Raw genomic sequence first — 23706 nt, 5'->3', positions numbered from 1 at the left:
AAGAGAGATGACTAGCTGAAGGGGATCAAAATACAAAATTCTTTTATAACTCTACTTTATATAATAGGTTAAAGACTAGAATAACTTGTGTCAAAAATCACTTGGCCATTCTAACTAATAATCCAAGTGAAATTGCAGATACTTTCATCAAATACTATCAGAATATTTTAAACAATCACGAAGGTTCAAACAAAATAGTACAAGCTAATCTTCTTAAAGTAATCCCAAAAATTGTTACAACTGAAGTTAATAAGGTTTTAAACAAATCTATAACATTGGAAGAAGTCAAGAAGGTAATCTTTGATATGAATCTTGATAAATCCTAAGGCCCAAATGGTTTTCAGGCCTTCTTTTTCCAATCATGCTGGGATATTATAGGTTCATATCTATGGAAGGCAATTGAAGCCTCTAGCAATGGGGGTGCTCTTTTATCAGAAATCAATCATTGTTTTCTCACTTTGATCCCTAAAAAGGCTAATCCTGAGACCCCAGGTGACTTTAGATTGATCGCACTTTGCAATACTGTGTACAAAGTTTTTTCCAAGATCCTAGCTAATAGGCTTAAAGGTATCCACCCCCAAAATCTTAATCCTCATAAATGGAATGCCAGAAGGTTTTTTTGATATATCAAGGGGCATTAGGCAAGGAGATCCACTATCTCCCTATCTTTACATCATCATGGTAGAAGCATTTGGGAGAGCAGTGTCTGATGCACATAAAAAGCAAAGGATTTCAAGTATTACTATTACTATAAATATGCCTAACATTACCACCAACAATATGTGGATGATACCATCTTGCTCGAAAAAAGTACAGGCAAAGAGGTGCTTGGCTAAAAAACATCATAAAAATGTATATGGAAGCCTCCAGACAGAAAGTCAATGAGCTTAAATCCAAATTTTTCTTTATCAATACGAGACTAGATATAGAGCAACAAATATGCAAGATCATGGGATATAAAAAAAGGTTTATTTCCCTGCAAGTATCTCGAAATTTCCTTAGAGAAAGGATTGAAATCGAGTAAGGTATGGTGTAACACCTTGAAAAAAATGGATGCTAAGCTTGGCTATTGGAAGGATAAATGGCTTATAAAGGCTGAGAAAAGCACCAAGATTAGATATGTGATGTCAACCATTCCAACCTTTCCATTATCTTGTCTTCCTATATCCAAATGACACCTCGTCAAATTCAAATCCAAATTGCAAAATTTTCTTTGGAAGGATTGTGAAGAGGACAAAAAATTGGCGTTGATCAAAAGGGAGAACATTTGTAAACCTAAGGATTTGGGTGGGCTAGGGATCAAGAATCTCCTATGGAAAAATGAAGCCCTAGGGGCGAAACTTATCTGGCATCTCTATAAGGAAAGAGAGCACAAATGGGTAAAAAATCTACACAATAAATATCTTAATGTAGATGACCCGCTTTCGATTTTTAGAATGAAAAATCCTCCTACAAGATCAAAAAGTTGGAACTTTATGTTAAAATGCCACCACTTAATCTATAAGTTTTTAACCTGGGATTTTGGTAAGGGCGATGAGGCCTTTTTTTGGGAAGATTCTTGAGATGGACATCCACCCCTATATCATAGCTATATCCCAAGGGATCTCAAAGATACACTTATTAATCTGTGGGGCAACAAAGTCTGTGATTAAAAGACTATGGTTTATGTTGATGGTACTCCTAAATGGATGTGGAAATCTTTGGTGGGAATGGGTATAGATAGTAGTCAGTTAAAGTTTACCAAAAATTATTAGGAGATAGGAGGACTAAGCAATCAGAAAAGAAAGTTGAACTTATTTGGGTAGCCTCTAATGATGGGAAGTATTGCATTAAAAATGGATATAGGGCCTTATTAGATTCCCAAAATTGGGACAAAGTGGATATCCCGCTATAGCTGTGTTGGGATTCTTCATGCCTTCCAAAAGAAGGATTCTTTTTATGCTTGGCTTTCCAAAATAGAATTCTGACCATGGACAGGCTTTGTAAACTACATTTTCAAGGTCCTTCTAGATGTGTTCTCTGCAAACAAGACAACGAAGATGCTGATCACATTCTTTTTAATTGTTCTTTCTCCCAAAGCTGTTGGAAATGGCTCAAGCACATGCTGGGATGGTCCACCCCTTTCCTAAAATCACTATGTGATCTTCTTAAGGGATGGCCCATGAATTTAGTCAAAGGTTTATATAATAAGCTTTGGAATATTTGTCCCTCCATTTTGGTATGGGAAATTTGGAAGGAAAGGAACCATCGTATATTCCTTAACTTAGAAATGAAACTTGAAGAATTAATTATAAAATTGGAAGCTAGCATTGTTGAGACTAATAACTTGCATCTTAGAAACTCTCTGAAAGATGGAGGATTCTTCTCCAGTTGGGATGAGCAGATGAAGAAGCACTCGCCAAACTTGATTAATCCACCTCTGTTCTATCTAAAGAATAGTAAGGAGGCAAGAGAAAACTGTAGATGGGCTCCTCCACCAAATGGTTGGGCTAAACTGAACTTTGATGGTGCCACTCGAGGTAATCCAAGTGCAACTAGTATCAGATGCATCATTAATGATGACACTGGTCACTGGGTAGCAAAAAAAGTTATGTCTATCCAACCAACCTCTAATAATCTAGCAGAGTTGGAGGCTCTAAACCAAGGTCTTCATTTATGCCATATGTTAAAACTATCTAAAGTTGTCATAGAAGGTGACTCACAAGTTGTCTTAAATGCAATTAGAAAACAATCTACGCCTAATTGGGTACTCAATTCACAGTTAGAAGAAGTCCTAGTGCAGTTGGACAAGCTTGAAGATAGTAGGATCTACCATATTTTTAGGGAAGGTAACTAGATTGTTGTTCATTTAGCAAATTTGGGGGCAGATGGGATCAACTCCTTGATCTTCAAAAATGGGTCATCCTCTCCATGATTATCTGGATTGTAAAGCATATTTGATGATCAATTCCGATCTTCTTTCTTTTATCACTCCTCTTACATTATATATCTATATATATATATATATATATATATATATATATATATATATATATATATATATATTCTCACTGTCGTTTGTTTTATTCTCTATTTGTATTTCTCCTATTTCCTACTTTCTCATATCACAATAGTCTCATATTCTATATATATGATAGCCTACCTTAGTGGCAATTCTTAGTTATTCTTTATGCAATTGCTCTCATCATGAAATGGGATGATGTTATAATTGTCCCTGTATTCTTGGCTGGCAGTAGCCTTTATCCTGTGATAATATCATTATTTAGTGGCTAGGGTCAGTTCATAATGGATGACATCATCTTATAGCGTCATACTGGTCTATTTCTAGGAGCTTCTTTTCCCTTTTTAACTAGGTGTCAGATCTTGTCTCCATCATCTATCATTTTCTGTCCCTAAATATGGATTCAAATATCTTTGTGTTTCGTGCAACTAAAAATTGAACTATGGCATTCTATGGAAATGTAAAACCAGAGAGATGGAACAGAATTCTCAACTTGGTTGATGATATGACTCGAATTGTCATCAATAGGGTTATTCGGGAAGGAGTCTTTGACTACTAGTTTACATGGAGGACTAACAACGACATTATTGAGTCTTTCATTGGATGCTTGGCTAGAGCAAAAGTTGAGGCAGGGGACATAATCAGATTTTGATGTGACCTATTTGTTCCAACATGGATAAAGAGATTGGAAAAAGTAGTACTCATCATAGATGATAAACTATGAATCCCTTTGCCAGAACAATATATGAAGCTGCCTTTGGGGTCTCCTGATTTAGTAACTACATATCGACGTCCATTATTGGTAATCCGTGAGAGCCTTGCCTTTTATTGGGAGTGGCCTAAAATGGAGGTGAGCATCCATTTTTTTGCTTCACTGGAGAGGGATTGTTGCAGATGAGAGAAAAGACTGGTTGATTAATTATCTACATCTATCCAATGCCTACATTCAATTGGGAGTGGTGTTTGATAACCTTGACACCCTGAATTTCTGCACATTGAACTCCAAAAAAATGAGTAGGGCCAAAGTCAACTTTGAATTCCTACCTAACTATTATGTGGAGCATCTAATGATATTCCTAAAGTGATTATGGTGTACTAGAAGTAAGGTGATGCCTGATGGTTTTTTAGAATTTTGTGTTTGTTTTAGTACTCTGGTAGCAGATAGGTAACTTGTTTAATATTGTTTTTTGTTGGACTTTAGGACTGATCAATTTATTAAGTTATAAATACGTATGAACTCTGTTTACTATTAAGAAGCTTAGAGAATTTATCGAATGTATCTATTGATCACGATCTATATCTTGTATATATATTATTTAGAATATATGAAGTTTATTAGATTATTGTTTCTTTGTGTTGATTAATACATGAATATCTATGGGTTTTTAGTTTTGAGGTTATTTAGTTCTTGATTTTAGGGCTTGTTTCTGCACTCATGGTAGCTTACAATTTGAGATTAGATATTAGGGTTTCTTAAATTGTGGCTTCAATATTCTTGTGTTGTTTTTTTTTTTCACTAATGTATGCTCATTTTAATTTCACATACGACTGAGATAGGATAACTTAGCTATATGTTGTTCTGATTAATTAATGCTCTGTATCTAGGACACTATATGATAAAGCATTTTTCACATCATCACCATGTCTAGAATAATCTCTTTAGGATTCTATATTTTGCATAAGTAGTTTTTATCAGTATTTCCTAATTCTGATTGCATTATCCAGGGTGTTTTGATTCAATCATTATTACCGTTTGATTCAATTGTCACAAAGGGTAACTGTTTGTATTCTGGACAAGTAATTCCAATTAGGGTTTATTTCTGGTAGGATTGGTTTCTGAAGCATTTGATGAGTTGTTATAGGGGAGTATAGTTCATCTACATGCTTTGGAACCCTTTTAATGGGCTAATTCAGAATTAGGCTTTAGGATGATATTCTATGTTCTGTTACCCGTAGTGAGAACATAGGTTAGTAGGGTGTCAGTTTTGTTTGGATAATCTTTGAATCTTAAGAGATTTAATTTGGTTGATTCGTGCTTTTGATTTAGTATATCGACTCTCTATTCGAATCTATATCTCTTAGTTTAAGGCTTGATTGGTTTTTCTTTATAAGTTATCTTTCATTAGTTTTATGACTTTGTTCATTGTTTAGTGTAGTTGTAGTAGTTTAAATATCTTGTTAGGTTTATAGAGTAGTTTAGTTTATCCTTGATATAGTGTTATATAATGCTACTTTAGATGGTTTTATATTTACTTCGTATCAGATGGTGCCACTGCCTAAAGTAGTGTGCAATATTAAATGATTAACCTCTTTTGATTAGCAAGATGGTTAGATAGGTAAGCTCGTTTCTGGCACCTATGCAAGAGTGTAAAGTATGAGATGGAATTTCGTTAAAGAAATTTGTAATACTTCAAAGAGTGTATGCTCCAAGTTTCTATGTAATTTGATTGTTATAACATATGGGACATAATTTATTGGATTGGGGTATGCCCCTTTTATGTTGTAATAATATAGGACTTTGGTCCCACGCTAGACTGGAGGTTTTCTTACTCCGTTCTTTCCTACCAGTGCTCATTTGAATAGTGAACGCTATTGTATTTGTATATTTATTCTTATAATAATCAATTATCATGGCCATTGGCCATTTACCGATAATTTTTTTTGAAAATTTAAATAAAAATTAATAATTATAAATATATGTTAAGTATTATACAATTAAATTATTAATTATACAAATAAATTCATAGAAATTAAAGAATGAAATGAATATTTATGTACATCTATAATTAAAATTTGATAAAATTAACAAATCTTATAAATAATAATTTAAATTTAAATTTTTGAGTGTATAAATATTTTAAATTTCTTTCTTATTCCTCGCATAAGACAGGGACTCACATAAGGGCAACGTCTATACAGCCACAAAAATGCACTTTCTTACGAAGGAAAGGACTTAGAATTTTTTTTTTGAGAAGTTAGAAAAAACAATGTAAAGGGAGTGCATTTTCATGGCTGTACAGCCATGGGCCTCACATAAGACACGGACTCTACCTCAGCAAGAACTCTTGTTTACATCACATTTAGATTGTGTAACATCGTCAAGTCTTGATGGAGGAAGAGGACGACACCATGAGGGAGGCAGCCATGGCTGCTACTGATCTTCTTCAGACTAATTTTCAATCCAGTTCAATCTCACACACCCAGCCATGCAAGCTCAAGGTACGTTTAACCTTAAAGTCTTCATTTCAAATAAATTTTACTATACACATTTGTTTTTGGCAAATTGTTGAGATTATTTGCTGTGCAGTAAGTGTTTGAAAATATTCTTAAGATTTATAAACATATGTCACACTCAAATGCATCACAGGATTGTCTGATGAAAGCCTTACTAAATGTTCTCCAACTTGGGGATTTTTACAATTCGGGGGAATTTGCATCATCTAAGTAATTTAAATTGATGGACACGGCTTTAGGTCATGCAAATTACCCCGAATTGTAAAAATCCCTATCTTGGAGAACATTTGGAAGTTTCTGTGAATTTTTTATTACTGCTTCTTTCTAACTATTATATTACGTCAGATAACTATTTCAAGTGCATTTCTTTTAAGCATCGAATTAGGAAGGCAATTGTACTACAAATTTCCTCGCCATGATGCCATTGAACATCTCTCATTTATGGTGGAGGTTAGATCCCCCCCGCCTTACCACCCTTGGTGCTGCCCACTGTCTCCATCCACTGGTGCGCTCGGGAAGCTCTTGAAGCTATGACGGTGCAGATGCAGGCCCTACCTAATCTTCGATGCATAAGTGAAAAAATTGGCATACTTTGGAATGAATGGAGAGGGAGAGTGGTAGTTGCCACTGGCTATTCAAGGCTTGACATATAAGAACTTATAGCCAGCATGAATGCACTCATGCCTTCTTTTTTCAGCTCATCGAGCACTCTCTGGTAATGCATTCATGGCTTCTTGGTATGTTTTTTTTACTGACTGTTTGCAGGCTGTGAATTGAGATGGAATTCAAAAGATCCATGCTACAGTGCTTTGACTGTGGGAGGGATTCCCTTTGGCATTGTTGTTTTGGATTTTGGGTGATGTACTCTGCACACATGACCTTCCATTTGGGGAAGACTTTTAATCTAAGTTGAGCAATTGAATTTAATTATCTTCAGAAATTCAATGGATTCTAGGTAGGATCATCCCTACTAATGAGGTGATTTGTTCTGGTCCTCCAAATATTTCAGTCTCTCTAGATCTGAATTTTGCCCCCTGGTTGCAGTAACAGACTAAAATGAATCCTCTCTTCCTATGGGTGGCGGCGGAAGAGCTAAATTGTCCTTCTCCTTGGAACTTGTATTTCAAATTGACCCCAGTTTTGTGTCTGAATTAGGATCGTTATTTGGTTTGTCTGATGTTTTTGTGGGTCAATTTTTTGTTGTTTCCTCCTTTTGGATGATGTGATCAGTATCTCCGTTTTAATATTTTGTTATTTTCTTGTTTCATTTTGGTAGATGGTGTAGAACCTACTTTTGTTCACCCTTGTAATGCTTTTATTCCAAGGGATCGCAAGAAAAGACTCCACCAATAAGAGATGCTAAGTATGCATTATCTTTGATTTAGACCACAGCATGTCACACAATTCTATCTTTGCCTCCAATATAGAAGCACTTGTTTCCCTGTGCACAGCCTCTTTACTCCAGCTTGTCCCTTTACTTGCAATATAAGGAATACCTCTACATTCAACTATTCATTTTACTTTCTACTTCCAAGGAGCTGATTTTATAGTTTTGTAAAGAGGTTTTATGTGGCAAACTTGGCATCCAAACATGACTCTTTATTCTAATCTCAACCTTGATTTGCTTCCTACGAATATCATAATATGTAGGATATAGGTTTTGGCTCCAAAAATTTCCCTTTAACCTAAGCAACCAAACATGGAAATGAAACATCACATGGCATGTAACAAATGAAGGAATATGAAGAGATACTTGTTGCCTCTTTCCAAATGCCCACTTGGAGAAGCCCATAGTCACTCTTTTGTACTTGTCACTTGTCTTTTACCATCGCATTTGAGGCATCTCATATGGAAACAACATTAATTAAATATTTATGTACACGAGTCACCTTTACCATTGCTACTGGAAACCTTCGTCCTTTATAAATATATTATAAACAATGGTGAGAATACATATTATAATTTTTTTTCATATACACCCAAGTGCAGAATGATACTATCCAATGATGTTATAATAATGCATTGTTACATAGGATTTTTAAGGTAGATGATATCTTAATCCTAACATTCTCCCACTTGATATTATACATTGCAAATACACCTATAGTAATCACCAACAAGGGAGAAACATCCCTTCAAGCAAAAAAATCCTCACATCATGTCACCATGATTAAACAAGGAACATGCCAAAGTGTAGCATGCCAATTGTCATTGAAATCTGCACCAATCTTTAGATGAGTACAAGTATCAAATTCAAATCATAACAAATGGCTCTGAGTAATTGCCTTACTCATAGTAGTTGGACTTGGAATAGCAACTACAACAATTTGCAACTCATCAAGCTAACCATACTTCAATCTATGGTATTCAAAACATCATAGGAAGAACTCCATGTTCTAAACATATCAACCCACAATTAGCCAAAAAGTCCTTGTATGTGACCACAAACAAGGCTATGTAAGGTCTGCATTAGTGCTGAATCAATCTTGTGGGTATAGACAATTCACATTCGAATTATCCCTCTCTAATAAATAGTCTGTACACACCTACAGATTTCATACCTCATGTATCCAAAATAAATACAACGAGAAAACTCATCATCACATTAGTATCTTGCGAACCAAAGTAACAAGGATAACCTACCTACGAACAAACAACATATCCCAAAAACTCCTGCATGGGTAATGTCAAATCTGAAAACATGATCAAACTATTACACAAGTCTGCCTCTTGCAGAAATCATAGAGGATGTGGCTAATCCCTCAATCACATAGTGCAACGATAATCTCTAACCGGTAGTCTTCATAGCTCTCCCAAGTTCTCCACACAAAGAGATCAAGTAACCTCTATGTTGCCACCCAAGAATAATGAACAATTCATGACCACAAACATAGTGATTACCATGGCTTCCCATAAATATCAAATCCAATGTAATGCGAATACAAACATCGACGAAGAAGAACAAGATTAAAGAAAGAACCTGGAAATCAAACCATATCCTTATACCACACTAACATGTGCAGAGCTATGTGAAGTAAGATATCTTTAACATCCAAACATGAAAGAATATCAATAGAAGTAAGATATTCTTTAACATCCAAACATGAAAGAATATCAACATCTAACATTCAGATTATGATGAAAACATGGCAGCAATGGATGTAAGTTCCTGATATTGAACGTAGATCAAAGAAGCCAAACATTCCCACATTATAGAGAATATGCCCAAAGCAACATACCATTTCTTGTACCTCTCCAAATAAGTCATTAGATATAGATCCATAGCTCAAGATCAAGAAATAAGGAGAAAAAAAATTCGTTAAATCGTGTATCTTCTTCTTAATAAGTCTTTAGAAATTTGATATTCAAGACTGACCCATATGAGAAGACAATGGTATAAATTGAAGACTGCATTTGATGTTCAAGTGGGCAATACCTCTTAGATCATTCACTCCTTGAGTAGACCAGAAGGGTGCCACAAGATTGTCTTACGCATACACTAGCAAGCAATTGAAGCTTTATAACAAATGCCAATATTTTCTTCAAGTTCATAATGCATTATCTTATGCATACACCACCAAGGAATTAAAGCTTATGACAAATGCTATTTTTCTCTTTAAGATAAGATTAGATAAGATAATAGTATTAATGTCCAACAAAAGGCCACAAAGGGTCTGTGGGACTGAGAGCTTACAACAAGAAAGTTGATAGAAGCAGGAGCACCAAATGGTGCCCGAGAAAAGCAAACAAGAAACAAGATACAAAAAGAGAAGAGAAGTGCCAAGGCAAGGACTAGGAGTCCTTTGTTGACAAAAAGAAATCGGTCACAGAAGGATATGATTGCGGGTGATCATGAGCCCTAATTTGTCTATGTGAGCTACTAGAGGAGTGTCGCTATTGAAAGAAATTTCTACGGATTCTGACAGACCTGCAGTGACCAGTGGTACTGGATGACCTTTTCACATCTCGAGACGAAGATAAGGGTGAGAAAAAGGCAGTAATGAGCTGAGAAAAGGTATGTAGGGAAGGAAGTAGTGACTGTAAAGTACTATCATGGAGCAAGGTGGCCTCTTGAAGGTAAAGTGCAAGACACCGCTGGTCAATGTAACTGAAGAAAGCTTAAAGAGAAAAATAGTCATGGAAGAGACAATGAAATCTCCCCTTGATCTCATAGAAGATAGAGCAACAAAAAATATAGCGAGTCTTTGTCTTGACGTCTGCTAGAGTACACAACTGACAGATCCAGTCTCTGCTATCCATATGACAGTCAGTCTGGGCCCGAAGACGGTGAGAACCAATTTTGAAGCAGCCCAAAGAGATATGTAAGGCATTACAATGTCAAGATAGGTAGCTAGGATGAACAATAATCCCATCGTGGATCTCTAGAAAGTGCTCAACATAGAAGGCCATCCTCAGACGTAAACCTCTAGGAGGGTTAGTGATAGTGTATTGTCTATAGGTATCAATTTTGACATGCTCATTCAACTCCTAATAGGGAGGGGGGGAGATGAGTAGGGGCATCCAACGAGAACTGATATGGAGGGAGGCGGTCAATATCAATCCTAATCAAACTTAGTAGAGAGGTTGCTTGAGCATACTAACATTGAGCTCAAGAGTTAGTATTAGAACTCGTAGTCATACTAGAAGAGCAGTAGGCCACGTAGGAGCATATATATCAATCTCTAGTCGAATCTGTAGTAGGCTAGGTAGGAGTATCTATATCTATGTTTTAGTATCATGGTGGATTCACATCCCTAACTAGGTGTAGGCTCTTTGGTCTTTTTGTTAAAATATTCATAGCAAGTAACATTTCAGCACACATCTCTATGCAGAAGAGATACTAACTATTGATCTCCAAGTCATGTTTCCTATCAGTGTCAAATACTTAGTCATTTCCTAGGCAAAGTTGTTCAATCATTACTGCGACCGAGCCACCTAATGAAGGCCCAATGATGCATTTGAACTTGTTCACATTTTAGTTTGAGCTTAGCAAGTCTTCGATTGTCAAGCACCCCAATATGTATTGAGTATTCACGTGCCGAGTAAACTAGTTTTGGTATATGTGTTTGGAAAGGCACAAACACTTATGTAAACCATTTTGGCTAACTTCTATACACGATTTAATGATTATTGAGATAGTTAAGGAGTTTTTTACGCATTTTTTCAGAGCTCATTAGTCCCTATGAAGGTAGTGTAACCAATCAGAAAAATGGAAGGATTAAGAAACAAAAGGGAGAAATCTGGATCGTTGATTATGATCCAAAACCCTCTCTAGTTGGTTATTTAAGGAGGATACAAACCCTAAATTAGAAGAGAGAGCGAATGAGTGAGTGAAGGAGAGAAGTGTGTATGCGAAAGGGGCTATGTTTGAATGTTAGAATCATGAACCAGGTAGAGCAACCAAGCAATGAAGTACATAACAAAGTTTATCAGATCAAAGAAAGGATCAGGAATTGGAAAGAGGAGATCTATAATCAAGCATCAGAGTGCTAACCGAAGGATCAGGTACTGATACATTCTAGCAAGTGAATTAGGGTAATTCTCTTAACAGAGTGGTCCTAATAGACCTGTACACTTAGTTGTAAGTTTAAATCCTTTAATCAAAGTAGACTGAATAATTCTTGTAAGCTCTTAGCAGGGCAGACCCCTTACCGAGTAGATCATTAGAAGTGATTCACCCACGCCTTAGTATCTTACTAGTTTCACCTAAATCTCACTAGTCTCCATGAGTATCTACCAATCATTCCATGCCAACTTCAAAGGCAACTTGAAAATCTTGAAGCTCAAAGAAAAACAATTAATACCAAAGGAAGATGATAGCAGATCTGGAAGGTAAACTTGGAGAGGGACCCCTGTAGATCACAAAAGGCAAAGGGGAAGATGAGGAGACTGAGGAAGATGAAGAAAATGAATCAGAAGGAAAGGAATTAGTAGTTGCCAATCCCTAAGCACCAAAATGAAAGACTATTGAAATTGTAGATCCAAAGGTCAAGAGGAATCTAAAGAAAGGGGTTACACCTTCCTCCTCTATAGCTCAAAGGAGAGTAACCAGGCAAGGATCTAATGCAACATCTCTTGTAGCTATCAAGCCAAAGAAAGGGACTGTAAAGATTACAAAGTTAGTTAAGGGCAAGTCCCCAACAAAGAGGAAACCAATAGCTAAAGGGATTGAGCAAGGTCAGAAGAAGAGACTGAGGAGGAAACTAATAGTAAAGCATGACGATGAAGAGGAAAATGAAGGAGAAAGAACCAAATTTGATGACATGAGCAAATTTCAGATTGTTTCCAGGCAACCTCCTCAAGAATCATGACAAAATGTGTTTTTACCACTAATGTCAAAGGAGGAGATTTTTAACCTCCAAGTCATGTTGCCTACTAGTGTCAAACACTTAGTCATTTCTTAGGAAGAGTTGGTCAGTCATCACCACAACCAAGCCATCCATTGAAGGCTAAATGATGCATTTGGACTTGTTCACATTTTAGTTTGAGTTGAGCAAGTCTTTGGTTGTCGAGCACCCCAATATGTACTGAGTGATAGTTTATGTTGAGTAAGTTAGAAGTCGGTAGATGCCGAGCAAAACAAAGATAATTCATGCCAAGTTAAACAGTTAGTACAGAGTAGTCAGAAGCTGAGTGACAACATGAGTATTAGTCATCACTGAGCATTAGAATATTCATGTGCTGAGAAAATAAGTTTTGGTATATGTGTTTGGAAAGGCACAAACACTTATGTAAACTATTTTGGCCAACTTCTATACACGATTTAATGATTGTTGACACAAATAAGGAGTTGTTTACGCTTTTTGTCAGAGATCATTAATCCCTATGAAGGAAATGTAACCAATCAAAAAAATGGAAGGATTAAGTGACAAAAGGGAGAAATCTGGATCGTTGATTATGATCTATAACCTTCTCCAGTTGGTTATTTAAGGAGGATCTAAACCCTAAATCAAAAGAGAGAGTGAAGGAGTGAGTGAAGGAGAGAAGTGTGTATGTGAAAGGGACTATGTTTGGATGCTACAAAACAAAGTTTATCAGATCATAGAACGGACCAAGAATTGGAAAGAGGAGATCCATAATCAAGCATCAGAGTGCTAACCAAATGATTAGGTATTGATACATTCTAGCAAGTGAATTAAGGTAAATCTCTTAACAGAGTGGTCCTAACAGACCTATACAAATCTCCTAACAGAGTGCTTACTGAGTTGTAAGTTTAATTGCTTTAATTAAAGTAGATTGAATAAGTCTTGTAAGCTCTTAACAGGGTAGACCCCTCACTAGGTAGATCACTAGAAGTGATCAAACATTGTAGGCTTAACATGCACACTTTATTATTTTAGTAGTGAAGATTTGTGGGTGTTATCCCCACCCCAGTTTTACCTTCACTTTGGAGGGTATTTGGGTAACCAAATCTTTTGTGTTATGTGTTTACATTTACTTTCATGTTTAGGATGTGATGAATAGTTGATTTATTTCAATTTATGGTTATATGATTCATGATGCTAATATGAGATGGGTTAATGGTGAATGCATTTGATTTATTTGAAGAAGATAAAAATTTTATAGATCTTGATTCACCCCCCTCTCAGTATCTTACTAGCTTCACCGAAATCTCACTATTCTCCATGAGTACCTACCAATCATTTCATACCAACTTCAAATACAACCTGCAAATCTTGAAGCTTGAAGAAAAATGATTAATACCAAAGGGAGATCATAAAAACAATAGCTTAAACAAAATCTCCAAGTCCTTCATGGAAAACCAAGATGTCATCAGCCACTTCTTGGAATGAGCTCTGATTAAGAATGCAAATCTGAATAATCTATATTATTTTGGAAACTTGAAAGATATTGAATCCAAGCAATAAGATATAACTGATATGCAATATTGTACTACAATGAGGAGTTTACTGATATTGATTCTAGACTATAATAACCAGCACACGACAACACACTCACAGCTGGGTGTTAAAGTTATAAGTTAACATGACCAAACACCACATTGTCACAGATATAAGAAAATGTGCACACATCAAGAATTCTAACTTCACTACAGCAGCTCAATGATCATAGCAAAAAAAATCTATCCAATTTGTAAAGTACTGGGCAGGACGAAATACATGATAGCCTGGGGTGTGGTCCACCCTCAGAACTTGGGCCAACCATGGAAAATGGCTCCTTATCTAATCAAAAATCCAGCAACTGCAAAAAGCTTCTTCAGAATGAAATCGTTGGTCAATCTCATGCTTCAGTCCTCCACCCATCATGCTTGGCTCGCCCATAGCACCATCTTGCTAGAACTCTGACCCTGTGAATATGCCTCCAGTTCAAGCATCCAATGCTGAAGATAATCCATGTCTCAGTTCCTAAACAGCTGCAATCATGTGCAATTCATCCAACATTAATGCCCCATGAATGCATAACCATAAAATTGATTGGAAAAAGAATTGAATCCAAACAGGGGCTATGTCCTATTCAGAGTTCAGAGCGAAGATTTCCCCTCAGAGAAATGGTAATTCACCTTAGTGAGAAATTTGTTCTTCACGCAAAAGTGACTCCCTCCATGCTTCCCATCCTCAAGAAATGCTCGGACCACTCCATCGAATGTAAGAATGGATGTTATGCTGGGTGCAACATGCAGCTCCAGATGTTACAAGGTCCATGACAGAAGGTGGCTACGGTGGCAGTCAGAAGGAAGGGAGTTGGCAGTCAAGTGCCATATCAGACAGGGGACCACCACCACTATAGAATGAATAGAAACAACTTAGATACAATGGAAGGTGGGTAACATTTGATATTACTAATTTTCCACCTCCACACCATGACACCTCTAGTTTATAACTTAGGCCTATCGGGGTGCAGAAATAGGCTAAGTTTAAAACCATAGGCTACTGAGCGGGAGGGGAGATGAAATCTCCAATCACTTGAAGCTAACCATCCTTTGTCAATAGTATCAACAATGTCAATGAACTTTCACATAATAGGGACTCTTAATGACCCCAATAGGGACTCTTAATGACATGAAAAATCATTGCGATAGATCACCCATCTCTTAATCAAAGATACCAATAGAACAAGATGACCAAGAATAGTGAATGAAACAGACACTTAATTATGAAGTCCACATAAAAAATAGGTTTAACATCTCATAGTAATATGGATATTAAAAACAACTAGAGATCACAGGGAGGTTCCAAGACTTAAACAACAGATTATTGCTAGAATCAATTTCGCTAGCCAATCTGCAAATAAACTGACCATAGTTTTAGGGACCTAGGTATGAAACCATGCAAACCTGTAACTATCTTCATCTAGAACACACTAAATGTCGACTTAATGTAGATCTACATACCATAGATTTTGGTTAATATGTAAAACCTGCAGAACTATCTTTGTAAATCCATGTAATACTTGTTGTTTTGTAAAAATATGCAAATTTACAATTTTATACTCTTTGAACCTATTGTGTTGCTTTCCTGACCTTTATTAGATGGCAAAATTGTTTCAAATTGTATCCTTTCCAAATGTGAACTTGGGCATGAACCTTGTGATGTAGCATACAATAATGTACCTTTGTGGAAATGTGATATTCTTCCTCAGTCTAAATTGATGTCATTAATAATTGATGCAAATTAGCTTGAATATTGTGATATTGTTGGGATTTTGATAACTGTCTACCTATGAAAGGAGGCTGGCTTCATAATTAAACCACATTTTTAATTGCATTTTCATCCAGGGGTGTTTATTAACTTTTCTCTTTGCTTGTGAGTGATGGGAAATGTACGTCATCTTTCTGATTGCTTGTTTTATCTCCTTTGTTCAGGAGTTACGTAGGAGACGTTTACAAATTAAGAAGAATTCTTCATATTTTAAAAAGATGAAAGTTACAGCTGCAAACAAGTTAGCAGTTATCTGGAACCATCCACAAATTAGTCTCATTGCATAATGTATTTCTTTCAGAATATTTTTTTCATTTCTAGTGTTGCAATCTATATGACTTGTAACAATAATTTTGAAGGAAAGACAAATGGAGAGAGGACCAGTGTGGTGGGTGAAGCTAGTGGGAAGAAGGATATTATCCAAACAGAGTTTCAACAAAGTATTGTGCTAGAGGAATCATTTTCATGTGGTAGGAATGAGTGTTACAATACAGAAAGCATGGTTAATAACTGAAGATCCACAAACATCACATTTGAAAATATTTGTTAGAGATAAATTTGAGTGCAAATCAGAGAGATTTAACTAAAAAAAGAAGATTACTTTCTTTTTCATCTTTACTTGTTTTACTTACCTGTTGTAATCTTTTATTTAATCACAGAAAGAGAATGCATCATTGCCACGGAAGAAGCAGCACAAGCTACACTGGGGTTATGCTTTTTCCATTTCTTCATATAGCTAGGATTCAGGAATATATTACAAAATGAAAAATGTTTCTTGATAAATCATAAATACTAGGTATATTGATATTTGATAAGAGTTGATAAAACTGCTAAAAGCATTAGTGAGAAAAAGTTTTAATTATAAAGAGCCCTTATAGGATATTCAATGTAACGGGGGCTAAAGGCAAGAGCTGGAACCAAAGAAACACCTGACCAGTGCACATCTTATAGAAAGGAACCTGGAGGGTATCCCTATGCCTTACAGAAGTGGTGGAAATATAGACTAGATCCATATGAAAGTTAGAATTCAAATGTCTAGTGGAAAACATGTTACTACCATCTAAGAAGATTGTTACTCTTTTAGTGGCTTGTGGAAATTTTTAAGATAATCCATTAAAACTGGGGAATTGGGTGGCACCAGCATTCAACAAGCCTGTAAGATTTAGGCATTTCACTATTGGTATTGCAGAGGGCTGTATTCACAAAGCTAGATAATGTGCCTAATGTGGATACTATGAGTGTAGGCTATTTGAATACTGTTGTCAGTGTGCTAGGTGATCCTTATCATATTGAATCACTTTTGTCTTTAGCTGGATGAGGCTTATCCAGAATTGGGATGAAATACACCTCGGCAACTTCTTCTGCACTCTTCTTTAACACCGCTTTTTGAAGTGACTTGTGGTCATGTTTATTATAATTCATTCTATTGCATAATACCATATCTAAGCAATAGGGCTAAATTGAAGTTATGGAGAGGAATGTTGTGAAACAAAAGCCAATATTTGTTTGGATGGTTGACACGTTATTGTTATCACATTGAATGAGTTTTATGTCTTTAGCTGGATGATACTTATCTAGCATGTTTGTCTAAAGCAATGGTTGCTTTAGATGAAAGACACCTCAGCAAATTCTTCCCAACTATACTTGCTTGTAAAACTGCATTTTGTAGTGACTTGTGGTCATGTTCATTAGAGTTCATTTTTGCATAATAGTTGGGGGCAAGCCTCTCAACCCCTGTCATCATTAATCAGAAGTAACCTTATATTAATGCAAGGTTGAAACACCATTTTCCTAGCAAATGAGAGAATCATTTCTTCCAGCAAAGGTGTTTCACATCCCTTTCTTTAATTTGTATTCTTTATTGTTTTAAATAATAGTGCTCAGCATGTGGCACCACACATTCATTCACAAGATTCTGTCATTACAAAGCCTTCTTCAAAATTTGTTTTTGTCCCCTAAAAAACTCAATTATATATGGGATCTCATTCTCTTTAAAGGTTGGTTCATTTCTCCCAAAACCTACCTCTAGAATGCTCCTTTTAGGACTGAATTTTTATCTAGTATGGTGTTATTTTTAACCTTTGTCCACAATTATATAAAATCTAGTTTTAAATCTGCATTGTCCCTACTAAAATTCAAGAAGAGGTATTTTACATTCCTCTATTTAATCTGCAAAATAGTCATCTTTGCTAAGTGTTCATACTCATTATGCCTAGCCAATTTAAAATAATCAATTCAGAACTTTGGATGTGTGTATTCGGTGCCAAAAAAATCAAAATTTTAAGTAACTTTCACCAGGAGCTTGAAAACATCTGAAAATTGGTGAATATGTGAGAATATATCCATGTTGACTGCTACGAAGATGGGAAACTTCTAAAGCAATCATCTAGGGGAGACAGGTTAGAGAGACCTTATTTGGTGCTATCTGGACGATAGAGTAATAGAGCTGCTATCAAGGGGAAACACTTCTAGCAAAGCCATTTGCCATATTCTAGACAAATCTATGAAATTTAAATTTTTCATAAAACTATTTTCAGTATTTACAGTCAAAGAAAATTAATTTCTTGAAAACTGTGAGGAGGAATTATGTCTTGAGTTCTTTAGAACATTTTCTGAAATTCTTTTATTTAAATTCCCCTCAAAGAATTTTTCTGTAGCCTTCACCAATTCTAAAAATCAATTTTGTTTTTAAAACAACCTATAGTGAGTGAAATCTGCCTGAAGTAGAAAACTCTAATTTCACAAATTTTTTTTTTGGAAAATGCATGATTACCTGCAGACCCGGATGCTCTTGCATCATTTTCTCCTGGTTATGTGAAATTTTCATGAGAAGGTGTACTCCAATGATACAATGAGGTCTGAGTTGGTGCTGGAATGTACTATGAGTCTATGTGCAACTTCATGAGTAGTTCCTAATGCAAGGAACAAGCTATGTTTAAAAGCCTGCCTTTCGAGAAAAATCTGTCTGAAAGTCCTTAGCCTGTTCATAATGGGCATGTGCTCGAAACTGTTGGGAAAGACCTTATTACTAAGGTTTGTGATGCTTGCAAGGTTAAGAGGGAACTTAGTATTACGATTCGAGAGTCCTTTGTGATTTTTCTCCTCTGAACAATGAAAGAAAATTCTACTCATGTCTTGCCTTTCTTTAGAGGCCTTTGATAAAGTTTTTTTTCATGCCACCTTGACTGACTAGTTTTTGGCCTGCTATTCGACAGCTGCTCACAGTCATGCTCTTTTGCTGGTTCTGATGTTCTATGCTGGTCTCTGTCTCATTCCTTTCTCCACACCATCTGTACTAAATCCCCAGTCAAGGAAGACAATCATCCCATGTCAATAAACATGTTGTATCTTGAATCCTTTTCATATCATGTTATTACATTTCCCATGTCATTCATCTCAGCTGCCATTTCCACTTATTTAATATATCTTTATTTAGCTTCATTGTAGTTGTTCAATGCATATCCCCATCTGGTAATGTTGGGCACCGTTATGTATGATCAACTGTGATGAAGTTCCTTCCAGTACACTCTACATGCTGAAAGAAATAAATTATGACAAGAACAACATAATGTGAAAGACCTGTGTCTCCTTACATGAAAACTCTCTTTACTGAAGCTTTGATCAAATTTAATTTTACCAAAGGCCTTTGACCTTCCATTCTATGCATAGGCACAGTTAACCAGTTACATTGTAACTGAAGATATGCTATCTTCACAGTGAACTAGTTTCATTGCAACTGAAGATAGACTATCTTCACAGTTAACTAGTTTCATTGTAGCTAAAGATATACTATCTTTACATTCTAATATCTAAGATTCATCATTTGAATATTATTAGTCCTGATAGCGTGCTAATAGTTGACTAGCTAAGATCAATGTGAGTCATCAAAATAAAACTGCTATCTTGCAACTCACACATTCCTCCATATGATCCATGTCCATAATGAGTATTAAAGGAATCATTTCCAAATTTCTTAATAGCTCGCAGAGTCCTCTGTTACCCTTGACAGTCCCAAATATGATAAAAATGCCATAATCCCTTTTTGTTTGGTGTTATGTTTGTGAGTTGTAATAATTCTCAGTATAGAAATTGCCTTGAGTACTTGTCAATGTATTACCAATAGTTGATTTGTTAAATCTTGAGCCCACAGGTCAATGATAAAGAGCAATAAGAAAATAGTCAAAATTGAAACAATAAAACACTAGAAATAACCTGGGAAAACCCTTCTAGAATGAAGGGAAAAACTCAGCCACACAATAAAAGATCTTCTTTATTGATAATAAAATATTCAAGTGTACAATCCTTTCACTTGAAGCAAAATATTTAACCAATAAAGAGATCACTCAGATAACAATCAAAAGTCTCTTCAATTTCTCATGACTCCTATAATTAATTACAACTCTTCAAATATTGGTGCCTCAACACATATGAATGACACATGTCATTTACAGTTAATATTACAATAAATTTCATTTTCAGCTGAAGGTGACTATAATGGTAATGACATCCAAATTTTATGAGATAAGGATCTCTATTTCACGTACAATCTTTAACACTCCCTCTAAGCAACAGAGAGGTCTTTAGTTGAATAGTCACACAGAGCTGCAACCAAAATATCAATCATGAAATCTAATTCCATAGATCCTATACAATTCATGGAATCACTCAACATGAAAACCTATAACAATTACTCATTCATGGAATCACTCAACATGAAACTTGACAAAAATCATAATAAACTATCATCACGGATTCACTCAACATGATGGTGTCATGGTATCTTTCAACATGACAAGTTAGTAAGGTTTACAATCAGCATTTTATCGCGGACTCTCTCAACGTGATCTGTCATGGAATCTCTCAACATGACATCCAACTCCCATCACGGATTCACTCCACGTGATGTCATCATGGATTCTCTCCACATGATGATCACTCCCAGAGTGGAAGAGTTATCATATTGTCTTTACTAACAAATTATGAATAAGAACTTATAATCAGCAAGACATGCAATCACAGTTTAGACTCATTTCCATTAAGAGTCTTAAAACCAAAATATTATAATGTAATTTTTTTTTATAGTGATAAAGGAAATCTTATCTCATGTTTATCTTTTCTAGATTTTGATCTTTATAAAATGGTAGGATACTATGCCATTGTCCAGTATTCCAACTTTGCATGCTTCTTTAATCCATCCAGTTTTGCGTGAAATTCTAGAATTTGTCGGTATCCTTCACATCTCCCTTCAACTTGTTGTACGATGTTATTCAATGATAAATTTGAATTATCCACAAAGCTTTGAAGATTGGTTTTCTCTGCGTGAATGAAGAAATGTCGCTAGATGTTGGATGTATTAAAGCCTTTAGTAAAATCGCTGAATTTTCCCCTATCAAACTTTCCCATCATTTCATACACAAAAATTTTAACGCCAGATTGAAGGCTTTTTTGTTGACTTTGAAACAGTCCCTTACAAGAGCCTAATACAAAAATAGTAGAAAAAACACTACTCCTGATTAAGCACAGGTCTCCAAAAGACTTATGAACAAGCATCCAACTTAGAATGTATAGAAAACATAAGCTTTACTCGATACACACTCAAACATATAGCTCAAGAATAAACCAAAATATAATAATCATTAGATGAGAATTGTTGCTAGAAACAAAACATGGTATTATCTCCAAACCATCGATCAACAAGAGAGAGAGATGCGAGTCGCAGAACAAGAAATGTGCAGAAGAAATTACCTTGCAGTTGATGTTAAGGTAAAATGGGAGCAAAACCAATCTTACTGTACCATCTTAAATTGGAAGCACTCTAATTTAATGAAGGTTTAGCACCTATTTAATGCGAGATCATCATTTTCCCCCTCTCTTTCATTTCTTTTTCCCTTTTCCATCATTTCTCGTAGGTGGAATTGGGGTAAAACCTAATAGATCCTCTTTAAAGCTCAAATTTTCATGGTGACAAGCTTGATATAGGATCTATTTCCCCTAGGTCCTTCCTTTCCATCCACCTTTCCACTTGGAATCTACTCCTTGCACCGAAATAGGGTTTCTTTTGAATTTGAACTTGATTTCTGGGTTACGACACCTGTTTTGGGGTCCCTAGATTGTTCCCAAGGTTTGTGCACTTGACAATCAAGGGCACATTGCACTCCTGATGCATCACGGGTGCACTGCTCCCCTGATGGGCTAGTCAGGGGCGCATTGTACCCTTGATGAGGCCCTATTTTGGCCCTTTTGTCTAGGTTTCATGTTTCGGATAATCGAGTGTTAACTTCTATGACAGCCGGCCTACGGGAGTTAGTTAATTCTAATCTCTATATAAACCCCTCCATTTGCTCCATTTTTCATAGTAATTTAATCATCAAGTGATCAAACATCCTAGCATTCAAGCTCTTGAGAGTTCAATTTTCAAGCTTTCCAGCATCCATTCAAGCATTCCGCCATTGAAGATCAAGGATTCAAGCATTCAAGTAATTGAAGGAGTTTATCTTCAAGATCTTTTTTAATATATTCAAGATTCTTTGGCACATCTTCTACATCCATCTATGTTCATCTTCTTGGTCTAAATTTGTTGGTGAAGTCAAACACATTGCATTCAATTCAAGAGATTCGCCTTTGTAAGGTGAATTCATACATTTACTTTACATTCATGCTATTTCAATTATTCCTAAATTGGGGTTTGACCAAGGCAGACCCCCCATCAATAACAAAAACCTTTTTTTATTGTAGGTTGTAGATATCAAACTGATGAATAGGTTGCTGATTAGAGTACCATTTTTGGCTTTCTTTGAAAATGTGAAAACAAAATCAATATTGGACATAGTCAATTAGGGTCACACTGCACCCCTGATGCGCTAGTTCGCCCATGATGTACCAATTTGCCCCTCACAATTTCAGGCCCAAATTTGAAGCTTTCCTCCCATTTTGATCACTACAACGAGCACAAAACAAATTTCAAAAGGTGAGTTCCCTTTCCTTTCTTTGTCAATTCAACACATCTATATCTAGCACATATACACATATTAAGGGTCCTTAAAGATTTTAGATATCTTTCCCCTATTCTTCCTAGATCCAATTTGCATTAGTGCTCCTTATTTGTTCTTTTAGCACTAATCTCTCTAGACCTAGTCCTCTAGAATTGGGATCGAAAGGTATCTTGATGTAGAGGTACACCTTATAAACATCTTTTTTGGGGTTACTACTCAAGAGGCTTCAGCAATGCATTCTTACACATTAATTAAGGAACTTTTACCAATTTATTCATCTAGGATAGAATATAAACTCTCCAAAGAACCATTAATAAATTTCACAAATGAAGATATCAAACCAATTCCTTTTATGAGAGTATATATATCAGTTAAACACGTTTTTCCAAATTTATTTTTCAAAATTATAACTAGAATAAAAGTTATATGTCTTCTAAAATTGCTTACACAAAAAATCAGGTTCAGACCAGTCTACACTCAAATGCTCATAACTTCTTCAAATCACAATGAAATTCAACCAAACCAAAACCAAAAGAAAGATAACTGAAACACCTTTCCAGAAATATAAGTTTTAGGTCTGTATCTTTTCATATGAATTTTTCCCAATAGAAACAACAGTCAGGTTCCTGGAAAATTACACAGAAAATTAACATAAAACTTGCAAAACAAAACCTCATTTCATTTTTATTCTCCTCAAAAAGTTTTCCAACCATTCAAATCTGTAAATCATGACCATTACATGATATTTTAATGTCCTTTAAATTTCTCTAACCTATTGGATATAAAGTTTCTACAAATTTTGAACAACCAAATCTGATAT

The 23706-nt window shown here is 35.6% G+C and overlaps 1 long non-coding RNA gene across 1 annotated transcript; it reads left to right on the top strand.

Annotated features, from left to right (window-relative positions):
- The first annotated feature begins 6096 nt into the window (after positions 1-6096).
- On the top strand, positions 6097-16181 carry LOC149550562 (uncharacterized). Its single transcript, XR_016354299.1, has 2 exons — positions 6097-6220; positions 16059-16181. It is a non-coding gene; the product is annotated as an uncharacterized LOC149550562 (long non-coding RNA).
- Positions 16182-23706: the final 7525 nt, after the last annotated feature.

This window comes from Cupressus sempervirens, chromosome 7 (assembly GCF_028749045.1).
Source record: "Cupressus sempervirens isolate cs-2001-9-10 chromosome 7, ASM2874904v1, whole genome shotgun sequence".
Taxonomy (NCBI): domain Eukaryota; kingdom Viridiplantae; phylum Streptophyta; class Pinopsida; order Cupressales; family Cupressaceae; genus Cupressus; species Cupressus sempervirens.
This window is presented reverse-complemented; position numbering and strand designations above follow the sequence as displayed.